This window comes from Bos mutus, chromosome 15 (genome assembly GCF_027580195.1).
Source record: "Bos mutus isolate GX-2022 chromosome 15, NWIPB_WYAK_1.1, whole genome shotgun sequence".
Lineage (NCBI taxonomy): Eukaryota > Metazoa > Chordata > Mammalia > Artiodactyla > Bovidae > Bos > Bos mutus.
The window spans coordinates 7,217,410-7,243,396 of record NC_091631.1 but is presented as its reverse complement, the minus strand read 5'-3'; the positions used below and the strand labels follow the sequence as shown (position 1 = coordinate 7,243,396).

At 51.5% G+C, this 25,987-nt stretch overlaps 1 protein-coding gene across 8 annotated transcripts in view; it reads left to right on the top strand.

Moving 5' to 3' along the window:
• TSPAN18 (tetraspanin 18) overlaps nucleotides 1-25,987 on the top strand; it is a 216,331-nt gene that overhangs the window by 130,127 nt on the left and 60,217 nt on the right. For 5 of the 8 annotated variants that reach the window (XM_070383512.1, XM_070383508.1, XM_070383510.1 and 2 more), the window contains one exon: nucleotides 7,771-7,911. The exons of the other annotated variants lie outside the window; for them this stretch is intronic. The gene's annotated coding sequence lies outside the window, so the exon portion shown is untranslated. The remainder of the gene's footprint in view (nucleotides 1-7,770; nucleotides 7,912-25,987) is intronic. 8 annotated transcript variants of the gene reach the window in all.

Genomic DNA, 25,987 nt, shown 5'->3' with positions numbered 1-25,987 from the left:
CTGATATAGTCTCTTTGCTCAGCTGGACCTGTGGTTTCTGTGTCTGAAAATATGGATTTTTATTTTTATTTTTTCTTGATGGATGTGGTTGGTTTTATTTGTTTCAGGGTTTTTGTTTGCTTGTTTTTCCTTTTTCCCTACTGCACGGTACGCAGGATCTTAGTTTCCCAACCAGGGATTGAACCCATGCCCTCTGGTGGAAGCCCAGAGTCTTAACCACTGGGTCTCCAGAGAAGTCCTGAATCCTTCTTAAATGCAGCTGGTTTGAAGATTTTTGTGTGGGGAGAGGGGAGGGGAAATAACCAGTGAGGAATAAACCCCAAATTCCAAGATAAACCTAAGTCCATGGAGATATGCAGGCTCATAAAACGCTCTGGGGCATCCCACCTTGGTGGCTGTGAATGCCTGTCAAATCTTGCAAGACATTCATTCCTTCATTCATCCTCAAAAGCTTAGGTGCTCATGTAACCAAGCAATGATGGAATTTGGAGCATTGGTGATCATCCAGCGAGGGCAGGTGGCATGGGCAATAGTGAGTTCCAGACGGTTGTTGAGCAGGAGAGTGGCACGGTCCAAGCTCTGCTCCCTGAGGACCTGTCTCCCTGCCCAGTGGAGGATGGAACAGGGGGAGGGCAGCAGGGAGATGGCGTGGAGGGTAATGGCCGTGGACCAGTAGAGAAAGGATGAAGGCTTGGATTTGGGAAGTGGGGCCCATGGAGGCGGCCGGCAGAGGGGAGAGGGCAAGGTGGGAAGCTGTTTCCTAATAGACGGGACCGAGCTCTAAGTGAGGGACTGAGAGTGGAATCCAAAAACCTGAATGTTTGGGAGACTCTCTGATTGGGAGGAATCCTGGAGAGGCCATTTCTGGGTAAATAATAGCTATGTGTTAGTAGTTCAATAGTGTCTGACTCTTTGTGACCCCATGGATTATAGCCCGCCAGGTTCCTCTGTCCATGGAGTTCTCCAGGCAAGAATACTGGAATGGTTAGCCAGTCCCTTCTCCAGGGGATCTTCCCAACCCAGGGCTTGAAGCCTTGTCTCCTGCATTGTTTACCATCTGAGCCACCAGGGAAGCCCAAATAATAACAGGAGTAGTTATAACAGATATTACTGGAGTGTGACTCCGTGCCAGGCTCTGTACTAAATGCTTTATGTTTTCTATCATATGCAATACAAGACCCCTCTGAAGTAATGACTGTTCCGTTTCCATCTTGCACCTGGGGAAACTGAGGCATGGTTGACCCAACAGAGGTGTCACTGTGAGTAACTGGTAGAGCTGAGACTCGGCTCTAGGCAGCTGCCTGCAGAGCACCCCCAGGTAACCCCTGCCGGCCTCTGCTTCTCGATCCACAGGCCGGTGGGAGGCCGGCTTCATTTCTGCAAAGGACATGGATTTCCAAGCTGGAGAGCTGAGTGGAGAGGATCAGGATGAATGCTGCTGCTGCTGCTAAGTCACTTCAGTCGTGTCCGACTCTGTGCGACCCCATGGACACCAGCCCACCAGGCTCCTCTGCCCACGGGATTCTCTAGGCAAGAGTACTGGAGTGGGTTGTCATTTCCTCCTCCATAGAACGAATGAGGATCACATTAAAACCAGTGTCAGTGCGGAAGCAGCACTGCAGGGAGGAGGCCAGTAGCTTGCCTGGGCTCCTCGCTCTGCCTGGTGGGGACATCGGCCAGAATATTAATGAGAGGGCAGGGGAGGAAGGGAAAGGAAGGAGACAAGAAAAATCGCTGCCCGTCATACCTATCCTTTGGCGAGGCCGGCTAATTATCAAACCCTCGGCAATAAAATATTTCGTTTCGGTGTAATTGCAAAGTAATTATGTGGTATGGGTTGTGTATTAATCGTGTTGATTAATAACACTCAGGTAGTAATTAAACATCTGCTTCATAATCGAGTGTGGGCTGAAGCTTAACATACATGTGTGCACGCATGCGTGCCTGGGCCACATGCAAAGCTCCTTGGTCCCTGTGGGTGTGTGTGTGGGTGTGTGTGTATGAGAGAGAAAGGGAGGGAGAGCCTGGCAGAGTTAAGCGACCCCTCCCCTCCTCACCATACAAATAGGCCTTTGTGCCCCCTGCTCACTGGAACACGGGGAGGAACTGCCCTGGGCCTGGGCTATGCCAACCTGCCGCCACTCTCAGAACAGAACCCCGGGCCCCCCGTGTGTGTCTTTCGTGGCTGAGCTGCCTGGCTAGCAGGGTGGGCACAGGGACTCAGGGGTCCCGTACACAGCAATGTGCTAGAGGCTCTTGGAACACCCTTTGCTATCGGTATTGGATGAGTTGGGCTTTGCGGGTCCTTTCTTGAGCAGATGACTTTTCCCCAGAGCTAGGAGAAAGTTCTTATTACAGGATCACCAGGACTAAGGCCCAGGGAACAGCCTTGCACACCCTGGATTTAACGATCTGATCCCAGACGATGCAGAGACCAGAGAGGGGTGCTGACCCTGGTGCCCGGAGCCTGGGTGCTAGCCTGGACCCTCCTACCCCTACCTGCTATGTGGTCCTGGGCTGGTTCTCCTTCTGTCCCTCTGGCTCCAGGCCCATAACACAAAGAACACTGGGCTTACGTGTCTCCAGGGGCCTTTCCGAATCTGCTGTACTCGGATTCTAATTTGGTTTGTACTAATTAGGAATCAGAGACAATTTAAATTCAATACATATGATCCTTAGTGAGTAAACAATTGGAAATAATTCCTTCCTTTATGACTTCTCAAAGGCTCACTCATGAGCAATGAGAACCCAAGCTAAAATCAATAGCTTTTATTTTTAAGGCAGAGAAATTGCAGATTCCTTGAGCTGCTGGGCATTGCAATTCATTCTTGTATTTTAAAATTTTATGTTTATGTTTATGGACTGCCATTAGGTAATATGGATCCGTCCTGAAGGTTGATTTTTTTCATTAACTTAACTCATTTTACTTATTAGTTCACATTTATAGCTTGGGTTTAATAAGCACACGGCACAAAAGTCATAAACCAGCCCTTTCTTTAGCAATAATTTAAAATCAAGACTCTTCTCTGAGTCATCCCACATTTATTTGCTCATAATTTGCTTCTCCTGTGATTTGAGGCCCAAGACTACCAATTCCAGCCACTCCTTTGACCTTGAACTGCAGTGTCTTCATTTGTAATAGGGGAAGGTCGCCACTAATTAATAAAAGCAATAAATGCTTACCTTTTAGAAAGCAAGCCTACAACAGTCACTTAGCTTGTTCAGAATACCTCTTATGGATTATCTGGTCGAATTCCACATCTCTTTATTTTTTTCAATTTAGAGGGGAGGCCCCTGAGGCCCAGAGGTAAACTGACTTGCCTGAGAGAATGCATGAGGACAGCGACAGAGCTGGGATGCAAACCCAACATGTCCTAATCCAGCCAGCGTCTCCCTGCACACACCTGTGTCGCCTGCCCATAACCCGCCAGTTTCAGTATCCCCCCCACCTCCCCCTCCCCTCCATCAACTCTTCATCCACCTCCATCCCCACCATCAGGCCCTGCCCTTCCTCCTCCCATCCTCTCATTATCTGTGTCCACTTGCCTGGTCTCCTTGCTATTTTCAATCTCCTAAAGCATGTTCCTGCTCTATGACCTTCAGTGGCTCCCCACTGCCTTTGAATAGAGCTCATCGTCCTTGGTTCTACATTCAAGGACCTAAGTCACCCAGCCCCTTCCTATCTCGTTTCTCATCCCACCCCTGTGGACAGCCTTGCCTCTAGGAATACCCACTGCACACTCGAGCGCCTCCCTGCCTTTGCTCACCCTGGTCTCTTTGCCCACTGTGCCCTCATCTCCATGCATTCAAATCTGCCTCCTCCTCCAGGAAGCCTTCCCTGGGGCCCAAGCAGGAAGGGGCCCCTCCTTCTGAACTGAAAGCAAAGTGATGAGCCCCCCAAAGCCACTTTGAAGTATGGAGACCTGGGCATGGTCACTCTTCCCTGTAACAGGAGCTCTTTTTAAAGCAGAGTTGGGGAAAAAAAATAATAATAAAGCAGAGTTGGTACCTCACCTAGCACCCCCAGAGTCCCAGTACACAGCAGGTGCTCCATTAATGCTCGCCATTAGTGCTCCTGTCCCTTGAGGTCTCCAGGAATTAGAACGCCTTGCATCTTCTCATTCAGGGCCAGCCCAGTGCAAACTTGGCAAGAGAGTTTGTCCAAGTTCTATGAGCTTCCAGCAGCTCTGCTTCCCTCTGTTCCTGCATGCTTCCTTCTGTCTGCTCAGAGTCATTCCTTCTTGGTCACTGACTTGAACATGCAACCATGAAACCTCTCTCCACCCGTCAAAACTTCCCCGTCTTGGGCCCCAGTTACTCAGCGTACTGCTGCATGAAGAGCCCTCTGGTTTCTGACAAGTGAAATCCTGCCGTGACCTTAACAGTGAATCATGGTGAAGAACAGTACACACAGAAGGGCCGAACACTACTCCGTATCCAAGCCTGAAGACCCTCTGCTTTATGGATGGGGAGACTGAGGCCCAGGGGAGGAGCAGGGGGACTTAACATAAAGGCCTTGGCTGGATTCCCAATCATTGTTCCCTCGGGAACTCTCTACTACTTCCTGGGTTGCCTTGACCACTACAGCCCTCTCTGTGGGCATGGAACGTTATGGTTTGCAAGCCTTTTCCCTTAGGTGGTCATCTTAGCAGCTCGGTGAGGGGGTCCCTGAGGCTCAGAGCGGTGGGCTGCAGCTGCGATCACACAGCCAGTGGCTAGTGGCTGGAGTCCAGATCTACTGGTCAAGGGTGCAAGGTGCCACTCACCTGCTGGCTTCCCCGCTCGCCGGCAGCAGCCCCAGGTGTCTTCCAGGCTCTGTCTGCAGGATCTGTCCCCGGCTGGGGCAGGCAACCCCAGGGGCCATGGAGGAGACTGAGTCAAGAAAGAGGCCAAGGGCAGGACATGCCACCCTCCTGGGCAGCAGTCAGGGGAGCATGGGATCCGGGGATAAGTGATGCGGGCCAGGCCACAAGGCGGGACCTGGGAGCACAGGCCCAACTCGTAGCCAGCAGAGCAGGGCTTCAGGGGCCACTGTGGGGTGGCCCGGGCCCTCTGCCTGCCCACTCCCCAGCCCTGTTGGCCACTCGGCCATGTCCTCTCCATTCGGCATTTCTGGGCCCTGACTTCGGGCAGCAACTTCATTCGGCAGTGACCCACCCACATCTACAATGTCCACACGTTCACACGTGCAGCTCCCCCACTCCTTGCATGTGTTATATGACACAAAGGCTCCGCAATCTCTCTAGTGGTCCCTCTATTTTAAACAGTCTAGACAGCAGCATCCCGCAGCAGTCAAGAGCTTCTGCTCTTCAATCAACTCTGAAGTTCAAGTGCAATTGATGCTGTGACTCTGCTCATTATTTAACCTCTCTGATTCTCAGTTTCTCATCAATAAATCGGGAAAGCTAGCAATGTTAGGATTAAAGGGGAACATGTGTGGAAAGCACTGACCACAGGACTCTTCCATCTCATTTTCCAGCCACCTCATGGGCAGCTTTGGCTCCGAGTCCTTCCCCCAGCTGGGTCTCCCCCTGCCTTCGCTCACCCGGGCACCCTGCCCACAGTGCCCTGCCCTCATATTCACACACACACACACACACCTGCCCTCTCCTCCAGGAAGCCTTAATGTGCCTGCTGGTGTCATCAGTGCCAGCATCATAAGGGCATTAGAGGAGGAGGAGCCTCGGGCTTCTACGGTGCTCCAGGGTTTGAGACTCTGAACTTCCACTGCAGGGGCACGGGTTTGATCCCTGGTCAAGGAATTAAGATTCCGCAAGTGTGCAGCACAGCCGGAAAAAAAGAGAGAGAGAGAAGGAAACTCACATTGGCATCTCTGCCTGTGAGTTGCTTGAGGTGGGGTGAGTGGTGGTGGTTAGAGCTGACTTGGAGAGATTGTTGGGACTGGTGGTGAGTCTGACACCCCCTTTCACAACTAGAGAAGCTAAGAACCCCACAAAGGGGAGGATGTGCCTGAGTGCTCAGGGCAAGAAAGCTCCGTGTTGGGGCTGGAACCCAGAACTCCAGCCTGCGGACCCAAGGGGTCCAAGGCTGCCTCCTCCTCCTGGGAGAGAGGACGCCCCCCCACGGCCATGGTAATTGCGGGGGTGGTCTACTTCTCTCATCAGGTCTTAGGGAGCGTGGGCTGGGATGGAAACGAGAGGGTGGAGGTTGAGTGTCCCTCCTATGAGCTTCTTCATCAGTTGGGGGAGGAGGTGGAGGCCCAGAGAGGCCGAGACACATCCATCATCCAGATGGGGGTTGAAGCAGGGGCCGCAGGCGGCCATGGTGAACCTGGAAAAAGCCACAGCTGCAGAGAGGCTGCCAGAACGGTCTCTACGGTCACCTCTTTCCTGCAGCCATTCATTTAGCTCTTCATCATACCCTTATTGGGAAAAGCTGGGAACGCCACCCCTCCTGGGGAATTCGCCTCCACCCTCCAGCCCGCCCCAGTTCTCATGTGCCGTCTGGTGACATTAGCTCACCAGCTTGCCGCGTGCTAATGACATTTGCATTTTGCTGGCTGGTGAAATGTGGGCTGGGGTGTGGGGAGCCCGTGGGTAGGTGGGGAGTTGCAGCCAGCAGGGAGAGGCAGGTACACTGGGCTCGGGCCCCACGCTGGGCTGTGAAGGGGGAGACGGGGATGGACAGTGGGAGCTGAGAACACGAATCACTGGCAACATCGAGAGATTTTTTGTCTAAAGACTTGCCAAGGGCGCAAAGCCCCTCCCAAGTCCAATGCTCCGACTCTCACAGACCCCGCTCTGGGTCGCCTCCCTAGCTTTTTGGAGTGATGGCTATGAGCCAGATGCTCTGCCGTGGCCCCACAGACTCAGGAGAGTCGTTTTCACTCCCTGCAGTCCTTCAAGAGAGATGCTACTTGTTTTCTCGTTCTGCAGACTAGGAGGCCGATGCTCTGAGAGGACGCCTGCTTCCCCCAGGGTCTCTCACTCCTGGAAAGAGGCTGCCCCGACATGTGACAGAGGTCCATTGGCCTGCAAGCCCATGCTCCCAGCCACCATGAGCACTACCTCCCATAGCTTGTCCAGGCTTGGACGCAGCCAGAGAACCACTCTTCGTTCAGGCCTGTGAGCAGCATTCATTTGTCAGGCCAGGAGCAGAGCCCACGCTGCTCCAGAGGGTACCTGTCTGACAACCACAAGGGAGGGCATGGCCGGGAGAGAGCACCCAGCCATGGGTTAGGTGAAACTTGTGGTTTCGGCTTCACTCTGCCACCAACTTGCTCTGTGACTTTGGGCAAGTCGCTGCCCTTCTCTGGGTGGGGGCGTCTCTTTATCGGTAAAATGAGGACATTGGTCTAGCTGGATGGAGCATCCGAGGAGTGTATTTTCACACGAGGAAAAAAACTCTATCCTCCAATGCGCGTGAACTCTCAGTTTCCTCCCACTCACTCAGACATATAAAATGATGTTTCACATCAAAGCAAATCAGGAGACATTTATCAAACCTCCCGCTCTGCAAAGGGTGCCGTGCTAGACACAGTGGGCGTGACGCTTGCATATTTCTATTCAGGACATACACACACACAGGCGTATGCATATCTTTGTGTCTTGGAATTGTTTGCAGGCAAGTTCAGCTGGGACCTAGAGGGTGACTCCCCAATCCTGAGGCCCAGGCCCAGGCTCCCGCCCGCCAGCCACGCTTCGCACTCTCTCCTCAGGGCCTGGAGCGCATTTTAAATAGACCTTGGGCAGTGGGAGCTGATGGGGTCCCCCACTAGCAATCGTGACCAGTTCTGCTTGTCTCTCATAGGTGGGCATCTCCTTGACAGTCGGGGCTTGCAGGGACCAGACTTTCCGACACTGTCATCAAAGCAACGTGAACCCTTTGCATTTGAACTCCTAAAAGCGTGGGCACAATCTTTTTCCAGACTTCTCAACACCAGCTACCCAGGTAAGGGAGCTCGGGGTGTTTAGCAGCTTTTGCTGGTTTTGTTGCTGGTAACAGCAGCCGTCGGAGGACACCCTAATCATTCTTTATACCTGTGTCTTGTTGTATTCCCTTCATTAGCAGGAGAGCCCAGTGGTTAAGGCTTTAAAGTCGAACAGAGTTGGGTTCCAATCCTGAATCACCAGTTACTGGCTGTGTGACCTTGGGCAGGTTTCTCAACCTTTCTATGACTCTGCTTCCTCCTCAGTCAAATGAGAAAGCAACAGCATCCCTCTCTCGGGTTTGTGGTGAAGATAAAATGAAATAATATATGAAAAGCCCTTAGAACAGGACATGTAGTAAGCTTAGAATGCAGTAAGCATTAGCTGTTACTAATAGCATCACTGTACTTGTGACAATCTGTAATTAACTCATCCTCATGTTGAGTCCTTGTCTGTCTCCTGCAATAGAATATGGACTCCACAGGACAGGGGTTTGTCTGTCTCGTTCCTAGTTGAACCTCCAGATCCCAGCAGAGTAAGAAAGTAAAAATGAAGTCACTCAGTCGTGTCCGACTCTTTGCGACCCCATGGACTGTAGCCTACCAGGCTCCTCCATCCATGGGATTTCCCAGGCAAGAGTACTGGAGTGGGTTGCCATTTCCTTCTCCAGAGGATCTTCTCAACCCAGGGATCGAACCCAGGTCTCCTGCACTGTGGGCAGACGCTTTACCACCTGAGTCATCAGACTAAACTGGCTGTTATTTGCTGAATGAATGAGTGAGTGAGTGAAGCTGTTTTACCTATATTATGCAGAATCCTCAGGACAATTCTTAAGGGTCCTTGCATTTATAAGGATAATCACTTGGTTGTATGTGATAAAAAATGCAAACTAAAGTTCCTTAAGCAAGAGACAGGTTGATTTTTCTCTAAGGAAATTTCTAAGCTAAAGGGATCCTTTGACACAAAAACATTAGGGACCTGAGTTCCTTTTGTCCTGTGGCTGTACCCATCGCTTGTCTACATGACCCACCATGGCCCGTGACAGTCTCTCCATTCTGGTCAGCAAGAAGAAAGAGATAGGGAAAGGAGATGGTGCCTCTTCCTTTAAGAGGGTGCGCCCATCACTTCCTCCCAGGCCCCATTGGCCAGAATGGAGTCCTGTGGCACAGTTAGCTGCAAGAGAGGCTGGGAGTTAGAGTCTTTATTCTGGGGGATTATCTATCCAATTATAATTCTATTAAAAGGAAAGGAGGGGCAATGGGTACCGAGGGACCCTCTGCCTTGCCAGATGAGATGATCCCCCTTTTTCATCCTCCGTGCCTTCTCCCTCACCCCCAGAAACCGGTGGTCCTTTTACTGCCTTCGTTGTGCCGGTTCCAGAACATCGTATAATGAAATCACATAGTAGGCACCGTTCTCAGACTGGCTTCTTTCACTTTGCAATATGCATGCCTCCATGGCTTTTCATGACTTGATGGCTCATTCATTTTTATCACTAAGTAATATTCCACAGAAGGCACCATAATTTGTTCATCCATTCATCTGTTGAAAGAAATTTTGGTTATTACCATTTTGGGGTGATTATGAATAAAGCTACTATAAACATTTATGTGCAGGTTTCTGTGTGGACATAACTTTTCAATCAGTTGGGTGGATATGTAGGAGCATGATTGCTGAATTATTCGGTAAGAGTATATCTAGCTGTTTAAGGAACTGCCAAGCTGTCTTCCTAAGTGGCTGCTTCACTTTGCATCCCCACCAGCAGCAAGTGAGAGCTCCTTTTGCGCCATCTCATCACCACCAGCTGGTGCTGTCTGTTTTGTAGATGTTTGTCCTTCTGTCAGGGATGTAGTGCTGTGATCCCCACTTAAAGCTGAGGATCCAGCGACAGAGAGAGCAGCTTGCCCAAGACGATACAGCAGGTAAAAGATCGAGGAACGGTCCCCACTGCTTGACAATGAGCCCAGTCATTCCCCACTGCCTTTGCCCTCACAGATCTCTTTGAGGCACAGACCAAAGCCTCGGGGTGACTCCTCCCACCCCGAGCTCAGGGGGGCCCTCATTCACTGTGTGGTGTCTGTTTCTTGCAGCAGAACTGAAGTTCAGTTAACAGAACAAGGAGGGATGGGGGCGGAGTGAATGGATCTGAGTCCAGTTGGAGGGGTCTCATTCGATCAGCCAAACGAGACCCCTAGGTGGAGCAGCGGACACAGGGTGGTGGGGTGGGGTGGGGTGATGAGTGAAGTATTAGTTTCTCAGTCATGTCTGACTCCTTGCAACTCCATGGACTAGAGCCCACCCAGGCTCCTCTGTCCATGGAACTCTCCAGACAAGAATACTGGAGTGGGTTGCCATTTCCTTCTCCAGGGGACCTTCCCGACCCAGAGATTGAATCCGGGTGTCCTGCGTTATCAGACAGATTCTTTACTGTCTGAGCCACCAGGGAAGCCAGGCAAAGCCCGAACTGAGGTCAGATGCTGCATCATTTGGGAGCCAACACTCATTTCAAACCTGATAAAGCAAGAAGATACGCAACGTATTCATTTTTTGTTTGTTTGTTTTGTTTTCCAATATCGTGACAATCTGGGGCCTGTTTATTGGTGTCCAAATTTCAAGAGATGCCCAGGTCTGTGCCTTCTGCTTCCTTCCTTGTGGGATTAAGTCCCTAGTCAACACTCCCCACGTGGCATAGGGCAGCGGCCAGCAGCTCCAGGCTGACATCCTGTTCATGGCAAACCCAATGAAAGGAGTGCTTCTATTTCCCAGGAGTGAATTAGAGCCCAGGTTGGAGGGATCTCACTAGATCAGCCAAAACACAACCCTAGGTGGGGCCACACAGCTGGGAACGCTGGGGTATGGGTAAGCCCCACAGGCTACTGGCCTGTGCCTGGTCCTTGGGTCTGAGGGGAAGGCTAGAGCTGCTGCCCAGGTCAGAAGAACCAGTGACGGGCCAGAAGTGAAGGTCGGCTGCAGGGAATACGGAAAGTCCCAGAGTCGAAGCTTATTGGCTGGTCTTGGGTCACATGACCACCTCTGACCAATCACTGAAGGAGAGAATGTGCTCATTGAGCAGACTAGGCCTGTGTTGAGTGGTCTGTGTTTGGAGGTGTGTGTGTGTGTGTGTGTGTGTGTGTGTGTGTGTGTGTTGTGAGTGGAAGGATTCAGCCTGAAAGTGTGAGAGGGCTGGTACCCCAAAGGGGAAACCCGGGTGCTATTTTCAGAAGATGGAAGAAGGGATGCTGAGCAGATACAGCAACAGGTGCTCCCTACTGGTGCCGTGGCAGGGGGTGGGGGCTGGTTTGTCCTAAACAGACCCTTCCTGTGGCTTACAGCACCCAGGTAGCTTCTCTCTGATATGCATTCAGTTTCAGTGGATCTGGTATCTGAAAGCCACACACACACACACACACACACACACACACACACACACTCTGCAGGCAGTGCTTCACTTTCCAAAAGCATAGTCCAGAAAGCAAGGGCGTCCTAAATTGAGTCCTTGTGTTCCCTAGTAACCACCACACTATTTCAGCTACCACTTGAAAGTGAAAGTCACTCAGTCGTATCTGACTCTTTGCGACCCCATGAACTATATACAGTCCATGAAATTCTCCAGGCCAGAATACTGGAGTGGGTAGCCTTTCCCTTCTCCAGGGCATCTTCCCAACCCAGGGATAGACCCAGGTCTCCCGCATTGCAGGTGGATTCTTGACCAGCTGAGTCACAACAGCTACCACTTACCTGGAGGCTTTGGGTTGCCCTTCCCTTGCTGGGAGGGCCTTTTGCTTTCCCTCATCTCTGGGGAAAGTTTCTTGAGCTACTTTAGCATTTGCGTGTGTGCGTGCTGAGTTGCTTCCGTCGTATCTGACTTTGTGTGACCCTATGGACTGTAGCCCACCAGGCTCCTGTGTCCCTGGGGTTCTCCAGCCAGAATATTGGACTGGGTTGCCGTGCCCTCCTCCAGAGTATCTTCCCAACCCAGGGATCGAACCCGCATCTCCTGCATTGCAGGCAGATCTTTATGGCTGAGCCACCAGGAAGCCCACTTTAGCATTTATTTGCCCTAAATGGCCTCCCAGAAGACCTGGCCTATGACAACCCAGAGAGGGCCCACAGCCCTCCCCTCAGCCACCTCCTTCCTGGGGCCTCTCGGAGGGATGGGAGAGGAGAGGAGGAGGTCACTGGTTGAGCTGGAGGGGCTCCAGGAGTCCCTGGGTTTGCAGGCCAGCCTCGTAGCCCCAGCTGACGTCCACCGTGGAAGCTCTGTTATGCATTTACGGTACGGTGTTTGATTTCATTTGAAAAAAGACTGCTCTGCAGAAAAAAGATGGAAAACCACAGTGTTTGATGCTGCCTCCCAGGCAACTGTGGCCAAGTGCTTTTTAAGATCTGCCCTTTGTTGATTTCGGTCAACCACAAATCTCCTGGCCCTGTACCCGTGTCTCTCTCTCTCTCTCTCTCTCTCTCCATCTCTCTCCCCTGTGAATTCTGCAGCTCTGACTCACCGCACAGACCAACTCAGCGTTCAGCACCACCCTGCCTTATATGGGATGCTCACTGCTCTTGGGTCAATATGTATTAATTCATTTCTACAGCCGTTGTCTTTTGAGCTCCTACTGGGTTCCAGACACTGTTTATTTGCTGGGAATTAAGCGTGTGCAAGGTCGAAAGGTTCCTGCCCTCAAGGATCCCTCCCATCTCCTCTGTGAGATCCACTGAGGGCAGGATCTTTCCTCTGGGTTTTATGCCCCCAACCCCTCATATAGTGTCTCATTCAATGCCAAACTGTAGTTGGACTTGGCGGATGCTTGTCACAATTATTTTCCACATTATTTTTTGAAGCCCCCACTTATGACTGATGCTGCAGAGACACTGGAATGATTTGGTCTTCACCCTCTAGGACTGAGAGTTTAAGATGAAGCTGGTGATGGGCCCTTAAGAGGAAGGAAGGTTAGAGATCTGTATACAAACACAGTCAGGGATGTGCACGAGTCAAGGGTAGGCCAACCTCTCCACTCCCAGCCAGCACTGGGGGCCCTGCTCCGAGCCACCTGGTTATAAGGGAGATAGACATGAAAGTAAGTCCTGTCATTTGAGGTGGAGAATGGGAGAGTTTGGAGCAGAAATATGAAGGAAGGCTAGGAGGTTCAAAGACCAGTTCAAGCGGACTCTGCTAGGTGGTGATAGCGGTGGGAAATCAGGGGAAAGCAGTGTATTTGATCTGCTTTGAAAACGGGGTAGGACAGGGGACAGGCGAGGATGCTGAGGGGGAGGGCTTTCTAGGAGGAAGAACAGTGAGAGCCGAAGCCTGGAGGCAGGAGCTCTGGAGCTGGGAAGACTGTGCCAGGTAGGGAGTGAGATGAAGGCACTCAGCCTCTTCTCTGCAGTCCTCCAGGCTTGGCCGCGCAAGGCTGCCTTAAACCGTGGGCTGGGTTTGGAGCTGAGTGGCCCTTCTGTTTTCTCCTTTTCCCTTCCATGCCCAGGAGGAGTTTTGGAGGGGCCCTTTAGAAGAGACAGTGCTGCACACAGACCAAGAATAATTAATCTTCCCATCTCAAGGTTCTTTGCAGAACTTCGAAACCATGATCAGGGACCATGTTGCAAGCAGCCGGCCTAGTGGCCGCTGAAGGTAGGGGCACTCTCGAGTTCTTGGCCCAGCTGTGCTACTGAGGACCTCAGCCTCCCTGTGCTGTAGTTTGTGCTTTGTAACATGAAGGGTGAGGCCCCTTCCAGCTTTAAACTTTTATTCTGAGTCAGACCTGGGTGCAGACCCCAACTCTGCTACTGGCACAGGCTTGGCCCTCTGAGCCTCAGTTTTCTCATCTACAAATTGGGGCTAATAGTACTCTGTTTCTCACAGGACTGATGTGAAGATGCAATGAAATAGCCAAGTGAGATAATGTGCTTGATCACACACCTGCCGGAGCTCAGTACTTTATGACATAGCACTGATGCTGTTGGTGTTAACATTATTTATATTTTCAGTTTTATAACTCTGTGGGAGGACTCCTCAACAGACTCTTTGTATAGGTGCCTGAAAGGCAGCCTATGTCCATGTCCCCAAAAATCGGGTGATGGGGTCAAGAGTCACACCTCTCCTATCTCCAAATGGGGACATAGCTGCCTTCCTCAAAATCACATTCATTCATTCATCCATCAAACATGCCATGTTCCCGGGTCTCTGAGAGGCACGTGGGATCCTGTTGATCTTGTTGAATGGGGCACCCATGCTGCCTGCTCTCAGCAGCTCAGACTGTGCTTGGGGCAGTCTCTGCCCTCCAGCTGGCCCCGTGGATACCACTGGACAGAGGAGCTCATGGCAACATAAGTGCACTCAAGTCTGCAAGTTGGAACGTGGGGAGAAATCCCATCCTGCTCCCTGCAGTTCCTGGAGCTTTGCATAACCCCTTCCTTTCCATCTCGGGGCTGATGGATGAAATGCCACAGAATCCGCCACATCTAGCTGGTCTGGTGTATGCATGGACTGGATTGCCAAGACCAAGCTTGGCGTTACGCGCAGGAAGGCATTTGGGAGAGAAAGGCCAGCAGTGGGCCTGGGTTACAGGGCTGTGTTCTCCTCTCACTGCCTGTTATGCTTGTTTGGGTCCCGGATTGCAGGGTTCGGGGTCCTTCTGGAGGACACAAAGCTGGCAAGTTGGAGAGCATTAAGGGCTCCTGTCTGCCTTGCGCTCACCTGATCCTCTCCTGGTAGCTGAGGGCATCTCACGCTCTCCGGTCCCCAGCGTCTAGCACAGAGCCAGGCATGCCAGGCTTCAGTCAGGGGTTGGGGAATGGCTGGACAGATGGGTGGATCTCAGTGGGTTCACTGTCTCACACTCTTTCCTCGCCTTGGCCCACATTTCCCAGGTGATGTGGTGATACCAGGTCCTGGGTTTGTTTTTCTTTGACAATTTGACCTGGGTTCCTGTGCAAAACCAGTGGTTTTCAAGTAGCGGAGTAAACACCAAACAAATGGCTTTGGGGCCTGTCAGTTTTTCAGCTTCAGTTGCAGGAGGCGGCGTGGTGTGTACCCTGATCTAAGGACGAAACCTGAGATCTATCAGACCTTACATCTGTCTGTCAGACACGCGAGAGTTCAGACCCCCACTCCAAGGGAGGGTAATCTTGGGCATGTTATTTAGCCTGAATCAAATTCTGTTTCTCATCTAGAAAATGATAATACTAATAGCTTCCAACTCGTAGCGCTGTGATGAGCATTAGATTAAATAATGGGTGTTACAACGTGGAGTAGCGCTCTGGGCTCATGGTAGACGCTCAAGAGAGGAGGATGATGTATTTAATGACCCCTTAAGCTATTGTGGCATAGACTTCTCCCTTCTGAACACACTTTTGCAGAGTGCTTTGCATTTTTAAGACAAAAATTAATTTTGCAGGTTATTGTTATAGAAGTAGTACATGCTCCTTAAAAATTCAAGTGAAAGGATTTGAATATAAAAGCCAGTACCCCCCACCCACTCTCTGCCACCTTCCAGCTCTTTCCCTCCCCTTCCCCAGCAATATTATCTTAGAATGCGGAGCTTGGCAAGCCTAGGAAGGCTTTTTTTCTGCCTTAAGGGCAGATAGACAGTCAGAAGCGGGCAGTGGACAGTTGGCTGTTGCATCAAATGGCCATCAGGGCCCAAAGTGCTGCGGTCAGTGCCAGTGGTCTGTTGGAGCCAGGGCAGCCTGCGTGTCCTTGGCTCCAGTTTGCTCTGAGCCTTGAGGGTCTCCAGTGTTGTGTCCTGGAGTCCTGGGGGTAGCCTGAGGGGTCACGTTCCTACCAGGCTTGAGGTGGGAGGCTCATAGACACAGTCTGGCCATGTGGCCAGGCCCTCTTTTGTCACCGTGCCCCAGGGCTCGGTCCAGCCCAAGCTTCCCTGTTCCTGGCAAGACAACTGCGCGTTCCTGTCCACCTTCTGACAGTCTGCTCTTCCCTGTGTGTGTTCTCTGTGCCTTCCAGAGGATTCTGATGCAAGATCAAGTTTGAGAACAATGGGCCGGCAGCCAGGCTCTAGCACACTGAGGTGCACTCACACTCAGAGGGGTGAAGGAGCCCACGCTGGGGAAGGGGGAGGTCTTGGGGAAGGCTTGGATTATGAATGACTTAAAGGTGGACAAAGACATCTGTGTGTGACTTAGGGGAGGGGAGTGGATTCCTGGCAGAAGGATCAGCCCATGCAAAGTCCCTGGGGCGTGCTAGAGCCCCAGCATTCAAGGAGCTACGAGGGGTGCTGCCGGGCGTGGGGGAGGGGAGGGCACGATCAATAGGCGTCTTGTGCTCTGAGTTTGGGCTTTTCCCCAGGCGTGCCGGGGAGCCATGGAAGGGTTTATGCAGAGGAAGGATGGTGGGAAGATGGATGGTTGCGTGGGGCTCCTGGATCACAGCAGGGGGCAGGCTGTCTTCTGGAGGGCATGGCTGAGCCTGCAGCGGATGAAGAGAAGGAGCTAGTGTGGGGCTGGGCCGCCCTGAGTCGTGGAGGAGCCCGGCCCCGTTGCTGGAACATTCTCTCAGGAGAGTACGAGAGCCCAGGTAACCATCTTTGCCCCTGCCTGACTTAAGACATTGGAAGGCTGCTGTAACTGTCTTGTACTGCAATTAGTCTGTGCGTTCATGCCTTCCATCCCCAGAGTCCCCAGTCACTGTTTCTGGGGTGAAAGTGAAAGTGAACGTCGCTCAGTTTCGTCCAGCTCTTTGCAACCCCATGTGCTATACAGTCCATGGAATTCTCCAGGCCGCAGTCCTGGAGCGGGTAGCCTTTCTTTCCTCCAAGGGATCTTCCCAACCCAGGGATTGAACCTACATTGCAGGTAGATTCCTTAACAACTGAGCAGAAAAGACTACAGTGCCTTCTGTACATCTGGGATCTAGGTCCAGAGGGAGGCACCAAGAGAGGGAAGAGCAAGCGGAGATCCCCTCTGAGGGTGGAGCAGGGTAGAGGCTGGGGAGGCGGGAGGGCCCCAGAGTGGATGACGGTGTGGGTCCGGAGGGCCCCTGGCCTTCCCAACCTCAGTGCTGGCTTGGGGAGCCCCCTGAAGAGGAGGAGGCAGAGGAAGCCCCCAGCCCAGCCCCCTCCTCTGAGGCCCAGCCCCCCTCCCTGTCTTCCAGGGCCAGGCCGGCACTTGAAAGGGAGCCCGGGCCTCTCCCAGGCCTGGGGCTCTTGATTGGCAAGGGGCCTCTGCTGAGCTCATCCCGTGGTGAGTCCAGAGCTGGGAGGATGCAGAGTCCTCAGGGAGGCCAGATCCGAGTGCCCCTGCAGGGCAGAGGTGGGCAGGTATGAAACAGGTCTCTGGCTAGAGGGCCAGACAGGGCCCTTTTGCAGCTTTGGGATGGCAGCCCCTGCTCTTTCTGCCCTCACTCCCAGGGCTAGTTTAGGATGAAGTTCACTTGCCTGGAGCCCAGTGACGCTGTCCCCGGTCCAGCCAGTGTATTCGAGTATCATGTTAGTCCCAAACAGCAATCAGTGGTGGTGTGAAGCAGGAGCTCAGAAGAGCTATGGTTCCAGCTGAGGACATACCAGCCAGGCCCTGCCCTCTACATCCCCTCCCTCAGGGGTTCAGAAATGGCTCAGGCTTTTCTACTTTCCTCTCAGTCCAGTTTTTACTCTCAAGGAAAATGACCAGCACGGATTTGTGGACTTGCAAGCTAAGTGGACTAGGAGGGCTTCCAAGGTCATCTGTTTTGACTTCTTGAGATTAAGCCTCTGCTTACATACCTCTAGTGATGGGGAGCTCACTAATAACCAAGAATCTGCTTTCATTCAGATTGCTCTGAAATTTATTCTCCTGCTTGACGCAGACCTTGGGTTCAAATCTTACTTCTGCCACTTCCTGTGCAGTCTCAGGCAAGTGACGTAGCTTCCATAGCTCTGGTTTTCTTTCATGTTAGATGGGTCTGATAAATATTGCCGTGTAGTTCCTCAGTTGTGTCCAACTCTTTTGCAACCCCATGGACTGTAGCCCACCAGGCTCCTCTGTCCAGGGGATTTCCCAGACAAGAATACTGGAGTGGGTTGCCATTTCCTTCTCCAGGGGATCTTCCCAACTCAGAGATTGAACCTGTGTCTCCTGCATTGGCAGGTGGATTCTTTACCACTGAGTGACCTGGGAAGCCAAGGTTTGATAAATACTGACTTCTCATTTATATTTAAACTAGACAGCTTTACAACCATGAGCAAGTCATATCTGTCCGCAGTGCATAGGTCTGGTGTCCAGATAAGACTTCGCTGTGTGTCTGCAGGTCCCCAGCCAGTCACATCACCAGGGTGAATGCCCACCCTCCCCAGCACATAGTAGGTGCTCAGCAGATAATGGGTTGTGTCTTCTCCTCCCTCAAGTGGACCCAGCAGTGGCTTAAGACAAGGCCAGGCCAGGTCTTTGGCTTTTATCTTAACTCAGAGACCTAGAACCACAAGATGCTCTGAGCTGCCACACAGCACTGGCCTCTGAAGCCTTCTGGGAGGCCAGTCTCCTACAGGACTCGGGATTCCTCACCCTTCTGCAGAACCCCACCTCCTCACATCGCCTGAGGTTCTCTGCAGGCTTTTAATGAGGTTGGCCAGTGGGCCTGTTCCATTTCCTCGCATCTTACCCAAGCATCTTACCCAACGAAAGATAACAAGGAAGTACCCAGGCGAAGCCCCAGGTCGAGGAGACGGGAGGTGACCTCAGGCCTCTGACCTCTGATCACAACCTGCTCCCACCATGCTTCCTGTGGGGCGTGGACATCACCCTCCACCACAGCACTGGTTCCTCTGGAATCCTGTTTTATTGGTGACTGTTTTGGCTTTGTTTTTAACGGCTTTATAGAGGCACAATTTATGCACCATAAAGTTCTCTCACTTTAAGGGTATGATTCAATGATTCGTAGTAAACTTATGAAGCTGTATAACCATCACCACAATCCAATTTTAGACTACTTCCATCACCCTCCAAAAGAAACCTGGTTCCTATTTTCTGTCAGTCCCCGTTCCCGCCCCCTGCCTCAGGCAACAACCAATCTACCCTCTGTCTCTGTAAATTTTGCCTTTTCTGGACATTTTTTGTAAAGGGAATCATGCATTGTGAGTGGACTCCTGCTTTTCATAGCCTGGTGGAGGTGGGTGGAAAGCATGCCCACTCTTTGCATAGCCGGCCAAGGCCGAGTCGTACATGTGCTTTTAGAGAGTTGTAAGAACTCATAAGGACACTGCTGAGTACAATCTTTATTTCAGTGCAAAGAAGAACTCCTGTGACCCCGATCCTAACACTCAAACTCTGACATCTGCTTGAATACGCCCAGTGTCAGACAGCTTACTACCTCCACCACCTTATGCCTTCCCAGAGACAGAAGGAAATGTGCATATCCTGATCACAGGCCGAGTGCCAGTGGCCCATACCCCATATTGTATTGCCAGATATTATTGATATCTTTCATCTTTGGTTTCATCCTCTGAGATGAAATCATTTTACAGCTGAGGAAATTGTAGTTCAGAGGGATTGAGGCATTCCCCCAAAAGCAGGAAGTGGCGGACACCAGGATTTAAACCCTAGGCCTCTCTGACTTCGTAGAGATGGAAGATTCATATTACTGTATCAAGATGAACTGTGTCTCCCTACAATTGTCACATGTCATTTCTAGTTTTGCCAGTTAGACTCATGCGTGTGGGCGTGCTAAGTCGCTTCATTTGTGTCTCATTCTTGGCAACCCCATGGACTGTAGCCTGCCAGGCTATTTTGTCCATGAGAGTCCTCAGGCAAGAATACTGGAGTGGGTTGCCATGCCCTCCTCGAGGAAGTTTTCTCGAAGCCAAGTCTCTTTCATCTGCATTGGGAGGCAGGTTCTTTACCACTAGCACCACCTATGAAGCCCCAGTAGGACCCTCCCATGCCACCAACCTGGACATGAGGAGGTTGGAGGGAGAGTTAAGGAAGACTTCTTGGAGGAGGTGATATCTGAGTTGGGACTTGGAAAATGAGCAAGAATTAACAGGCAAAGCTGGTCAGGAAGTGTTTTTTCCAGGGACTCCTCTAACTGCTGCCCCTTCTAATATTTCACAGCTGCTTGAGGCTGGAAAGAACTATTGAAAATATCTACTCTTGCTCTTCATACTGTATGAAAATATCTTCTTGCTGTTCGTTCTTCCCCAAACATCACCAGTAAGTAGAGGTCGAACAGCAGTGCTTGAATACCTTCGGGGACAGGGAGCTTACCACCCGACCTGGGAACCTTTTCCACTGTAGAACTGCTCTGGCTCTAGGCCAGGCTGAAGGTGACTCCTGGTAGCCACAGCCGTCAGTCACATAGGATGCGGTCAGCCCCTCTCCCTACCACCGGCCTTCAGATGCTGGGCATAGCAGGCAGGTCTTGGAAACAGCCTGAAAGTCTTGGCCGAAATGTGCCCGGTTCCTCCACCCATGCTCCTTGATATGGACTGTCCATGCTGCTCGGGCCTGGCCACCTACTTCTGGGATGCCCAGCCCCCTGCCCTTGAACTTGGAGGCAGGTTCAGGGAGAGTGTGGACTTGGTAGCCAATGCCTGGTTCACAGCCCAGCTTTGCCACTCACCAGGTATGACCTTGGGGCAAGCCCCTTAAGTTCACCAAGCCTCACTGTCCATGCATCAAATGAGATTAAGAATAACATTACAGTATATTAGTTAGCTAGAGCTGCCATAACAGGATAGAACAGTCTGGGGGCTTAAACAGAAGACATTTGTTTTCTCACAGTTCCAGAGGGTCAAGTCCAAGATCAAGGTGGCAGGAAGTTCAGTTTATGCTGAGGCCTCTCCTCCTGGCTTATAGACGGCCACTTTCTCACTGTGCCCTCACGTGGCCTTTGCTCTGTGTGTGCCCAGAAAGGAGAGAGAGGAGTCTCTGGGTTCTCTTCCTCTTCTTAGAGAGACACTAATTCTGTTGGATGAGGGCCCCACCCTTATGACCTCATTTAACCTAAATCACCTCCCTAAGGGCTATATCTCTAAACAGAGTCACACTGGGGGAATTAAGACTGCAACATATGAATGTGTGAGAACACAGTTCAGTCCATAACAAGCAGCAACCTCAGAGGGCTGCTATGAGATCCACTGGGCGAATGTGTGTAAAGCATTAAGAGCAGTGCCCGGCATGTGGTACGAGATGTTTGTGGACACTACTATTGGTGCCGTTAGCATTAAACACAGGGGATGGGAGAATCCGCCATCCTTGCTGTGCGTCTAGACTCTGTGAAAACCTAAGTAGACACAATAATAATAGATATCTATATTCAGCCACCAAAAAGAAGGAAATCTCAACATTGAAACAACATGGATGAACCTTGAAGGCATTATGCTAAGAGAAATAAGTCAGAAAGACAAATACTGTGTGATCTCACTGATATGGGGAATCTAGTGTAGCTGAACTCCTGGAACTAGAGATCAGATTGGTGGTGGTGGTTCAGGAAAATGAGGAGGTGTTGGTTAAAAGATACAAACTTCCTATTAGATTATTGAACTCAACAGATGTAATGAGCAACGTGGTGACTATAGGTAACCACACTCTATTGTATACTTGGAAGTTCTTAAAAGAGTAAATCTTAAATGTTATCACCATGTACTGTGCGTGCTATGCTTAGTCATTCAGTCGTGTCTGACTCTTTGCGACTCTATGGACTGTAGCCTGCCAGGCTCCTCTGTCCATGGGAATTCTCCAGGCAAGGATACTGGAGTGGGTGGTTATCACCATAAAAAGGGTTTAAAAGAGAAAAAAAAAAGCAGCATCTATTTATATCATGCTTCTATACCAGGCTCCATCGAAGTGTTTTATAGAGCGGATGTAAGCTTCATGTCAGCCTTGTGAGACAGATATTCTTAGTACCCCAATTGTGCAGTGAAGAGACGGAGCCACAGAGAGGTGAAGTGACTGGCCCCAGGTCATACAGCCATCAAGTGCCCAGTAGGTTAATAGCATTGATGCCATTATTTATTTGAATAGTATTTATTAAGCTTCCTTGGTGGCTCAGTGGTAAAGAATCGGCCTGTCAATGCAGAAGACACAGGTTCAATCCCTGGGTTGGGAAGATCCCTTGGAGAAGGAAATGGCAACCCACTCCAGTATTCTTGCCTGGGAAATTCCATGGAGAGAGGAGCCTGGTGGGCTGGAGTTCATGGGGTCGCAAAAGAGTCGGGCATGACTTAGCAGCTAAACAATAATAACAACAGATTCGTTAAGGGTAATCTGACCATGCCGAGAACTCAGTCGCTGAACTCCAGGAATTCTCAGGCTGGTGGAGGAGACAGACCCGAGGGCAGGTAGTGGCAGTACTGTGTGCCGAGTGCTCCAATAGGGCAAACCCAGGGAGCTGTCATGGAGCTCATAACATCACATCTGTGCTGTGGTACCTAGCAAGGCCCAGGGAGACACCAGGGAGGGCTTCTTGGAAGAAGAAACATTTAAACTGAGATCAGAAAGAACATATCCTGAATACAGAGCTGGGAATGAGAGTGTGAAGTTGTGGGTTGTTGGAAGATCCATAAGCTGATCATTTCCATTTTAAGATATTCCAGTGGTGCTTTGGTAGCCCAGGGTCTCTGATATCGCCTAGGCACCCTGGAGCAGCCCAGCTGCATCCCCCCACTCCATTGAAACCTAGAGGTTCCATACTGGTTCAGAGAATTATATGGTAGCCCCTCAATTTTTTCTGGCACTCAGGGGACCTGTGTGGTCAGCACAGTTTCACAGCCCAGGGATCTGGACACTCGCAGGATCACTGTGGCAGCTTCTGAGGGTTCCAGATGTTTTGAACCCTGGGGATTCTGTGACAACCCTGAGGATTGTGTGTCATCTCTGGCATCCCCTAGCCCTACTCTTTATATTTTCAGAAAGAAGAATATGCAGACTCAGAGTAGGCAAACTTTTTGATGGGGGGAAAAGGAAACATGGAAAGATCTATACCTGGATATGCATTTACAAGACTTGTGCCAAGTCACTTTAGTCGTGTCCAACTCTGTGTGACCCTATGGACTGTAGCCTGCCAGGCTTATCTGTCCATGGGATTCTCCAGGCAAGAATGCTGGAGTGGGTTGCCATTTCCTTCTCCTGGGAATCTTCCCAACCTAGGGATAGAATCTGTATCTCTTATGTCTCCTGCATTAGCAAGTGGATTCTTTAACACTACCGCCACCTAGGAAGCCCTTTACAAGACTTAAACAAGGTGGAACATCTAAGGAGATGTGGCTAGAAGCCCTCTGCCTCCAGAAGCCTGGGGGATTCAAGGAGTCTGGATTCTTTAGGGTCTATTTCCTTCCGGAAAGCTGAAAATGAGCCCTCCGGGAGGTCTGCAGGGAGCACTGTCCTGATGTGCAGACCTGTGACTTGGGGACGACCAAGGATGCACCTGTTGCCTGGATACGCAGGCGCTGCTCCTCCAGGCCCTCCAAGCAGCGGCATCACGCAGGGCTGTGACTGTCGGGGGCGGGGGGCTGCACGCTGCACTCATGGACACCAGCACTGGCCCCTCCAGGGACTCCTATGAGCTGAACCTGGCCAGACTGGTACCGCTGGGTTCATCCCAGCCCCACTCACTGCTCCCGGCCAGCTGGGAGACTTGCCTGGGCCTCCAGTTCGTGCCTGTGGAGTAGGACTGATACTCCCCGCTATTTCATGGGGGGTTTGAGGAGCCGAGTGGGTAGGGGAGAGCCCTGTATAAAAGCACGAGAACACGGTCCTGCTTCCCCACAGGTGCCGTGAGCTCCGGGGAAAACTCCTTTGTACCACGGGATTTCCTTGGTTTCCTCATCTGTAGAAAGCAGATGAGAGGAGCTCAGTGCAGGGCACACAATGGTTCCTCAACCAGTGCCAGTTCTGTCCCCAACTCCTCCACCTCTGTGCAGAGATGGGAGCTAGGTACCCCGGGTATGGGGAAGAGGGTGGTTTTTTGAGTGGAAGAGCCCATCTGGCCCCAGGAAAGTCTTGGTACCTCTGCCTTTTTTTCATCCTGGGCAGAGTCAACTGAGAGCTGCCTTTGTCAGGTACTGGGCTAAGAGCTGTACACTCATGACCTCACATAGTCCTCCCTACAACACTGTGGGTGGTCATATGGTCACCCCATTATACAGACAAGCAAACTGAGGCACAGAGAAGGCAGCCAAGTTGCCCCAGGTCACCTGATGGAAACAGGGAAAACCTTTGTATCCAAGTCTGTCTTGACTGCAAAGCCTGGACACTAATCACTTCTCTTCCCAGGTATCTTTCTAGAAACAGCCAGGGGAGAAAGAGGAAAACAGTGAGATGAGAAGCAGCTGGAGAACTAATTGGACATTTGGTGCCTGGGTGGGTTGACCTGGCTGGGTTGGACCCAGGCTCTTCCTTGAACCCCTTGAAGATTCTCTTCCTTCAGTAGACTGGACCCCTGCCCTCTGGTGGCCTGTTTTTAGAGAAACTGCTGGTGGAGGGTGTCAGAGCTTTTGGTCTGAACAAGAACCAGTTCTATCCACACTTCAGAGGTCTTCCTCTTGGCAGAAGGGAAACAGACATGGTAACTGAAAGAGAAGGGGGTCTGGTGGCCCACTGACCCATTTCGCTTTTCCAGCCAATTGAGACTTGGCATCAAACAGAAGGGCAGGATTCACTTCCTCATCCCCACTGTAGCCAGGTCTGCGGTGGTTCTGGGATCCATGGGAAAGGGGGACCCCGGGAACCAGCCCCTGTATTGCAGCCTACATTGTCCCCCGTAGGGCTCCCCCAGCCCAATGTGGGCCTGAAAGCCAGACAGCCCAGCCCAGAGCCAGCCTCTCTGATGCCACAGCCAAATACCAGACCACTTATCGGGTTTTTCCAGGGAACCAGTGTCCCCAAGCAGAGCTGCAAGCCTGCAATTAGGAGAGCAGCAAAGCGCTTAACTTTCTCTGGGCTGTGGGTTTTTGAGTGGGAAAGATAAGCTTGGTCTGGATTAAGCTGGAGGGTAAAATAATATTTACTCTCAAACAGTACTCTGTCTCAGGGTGAGTCTGGGCCCTGGGGCTTCGAGGGATTGGGGTCGCCAGGAGGTCTGCCAGGCCCTGCCAGGTCCCCAGATGTCTCGCCTCCCCACCCACCATCCGCTGGGCGGGTTCCACAAGCCAGTTCCCCGCAGTGTTTGCACTCATTATGAAAAGAAAATGAGAAGAAGCTATAATGTTCAGTGTGTTATTATCTGCAGAGCAGTTGGCCTGTGTAATTATCTCCTCCAATCCGTGAAACTACCTTGGGAGTTGGGCTTATTGACCCCCAAATAGATCCAGACTCAAGTCCCAGCTCAGTTACTTTCTAACTCTTGACCCAAGGGGAGTGACTTCATTTCCCATGAACCTCAATTTTTCACCCATACAATGGGAGTGCTAATAGCTTCTTCAGAGTGTGGTCAGGATGAGGCAGTGTCTATGAAACACCTCACCAGGGCCCCCGATCCCGGCGGCTTAATAAACAATGGGCTGCTTTCAGAAGTAAGATGGTGCTACTGGTAAAGAACCCGCCTGCCTATGCAGGAGATGCAAGAGACGTGGGGTTGATCCCTGGGTCAGGAAGATCCCCTGGAGGAGGAAATGGGAACCCACTCCAGTATTCTTGCCTGGAGAAGCCCATGGACACGGGAGCCTGACAGGCTACAGTTCATAGGGTCCCGAAGAGTTGGACGTGACTTAAGTACCTTAGCACCTAGCGCTGGTATAAGAACCTCAGATAGGTGAACTCCCAGCTTTTTTTCAGTGGTAAAGCTGAGATGCATACTCAAGGCAATGAAGGCATGGCCTTGTGTGAGCCTGGCCTCTAGCCACTGAGCCAGGGAGGGGCCCAGGGCAGGAGCCGGGTGGGCAGGGGGGCCCTGGAAGAGGTGGCCTTTCAGACACAGCCTCAGGGTCCAGAGCAGGAGGAGAGGCCCCAGTGCTTCCTGTCTCCCATCCCCTTTGTGGAACAACAACCAGCCCATTCTCTGCTCCTCATCCCGGGCTTCACTGATTTGTGCCCCTGGAGGCAGGGAGAAGAGCACCCTGGCTCATTCCCGAGGAGAACAAAGCCGGAGGTCAAGGCCAGCTCAGACGGGGCAGGCTCTGGCTCCGGGAAGGACGGGGGACTGAGAATGAAGCAGGGTCTGCACTGACCTCCCTCCCCAC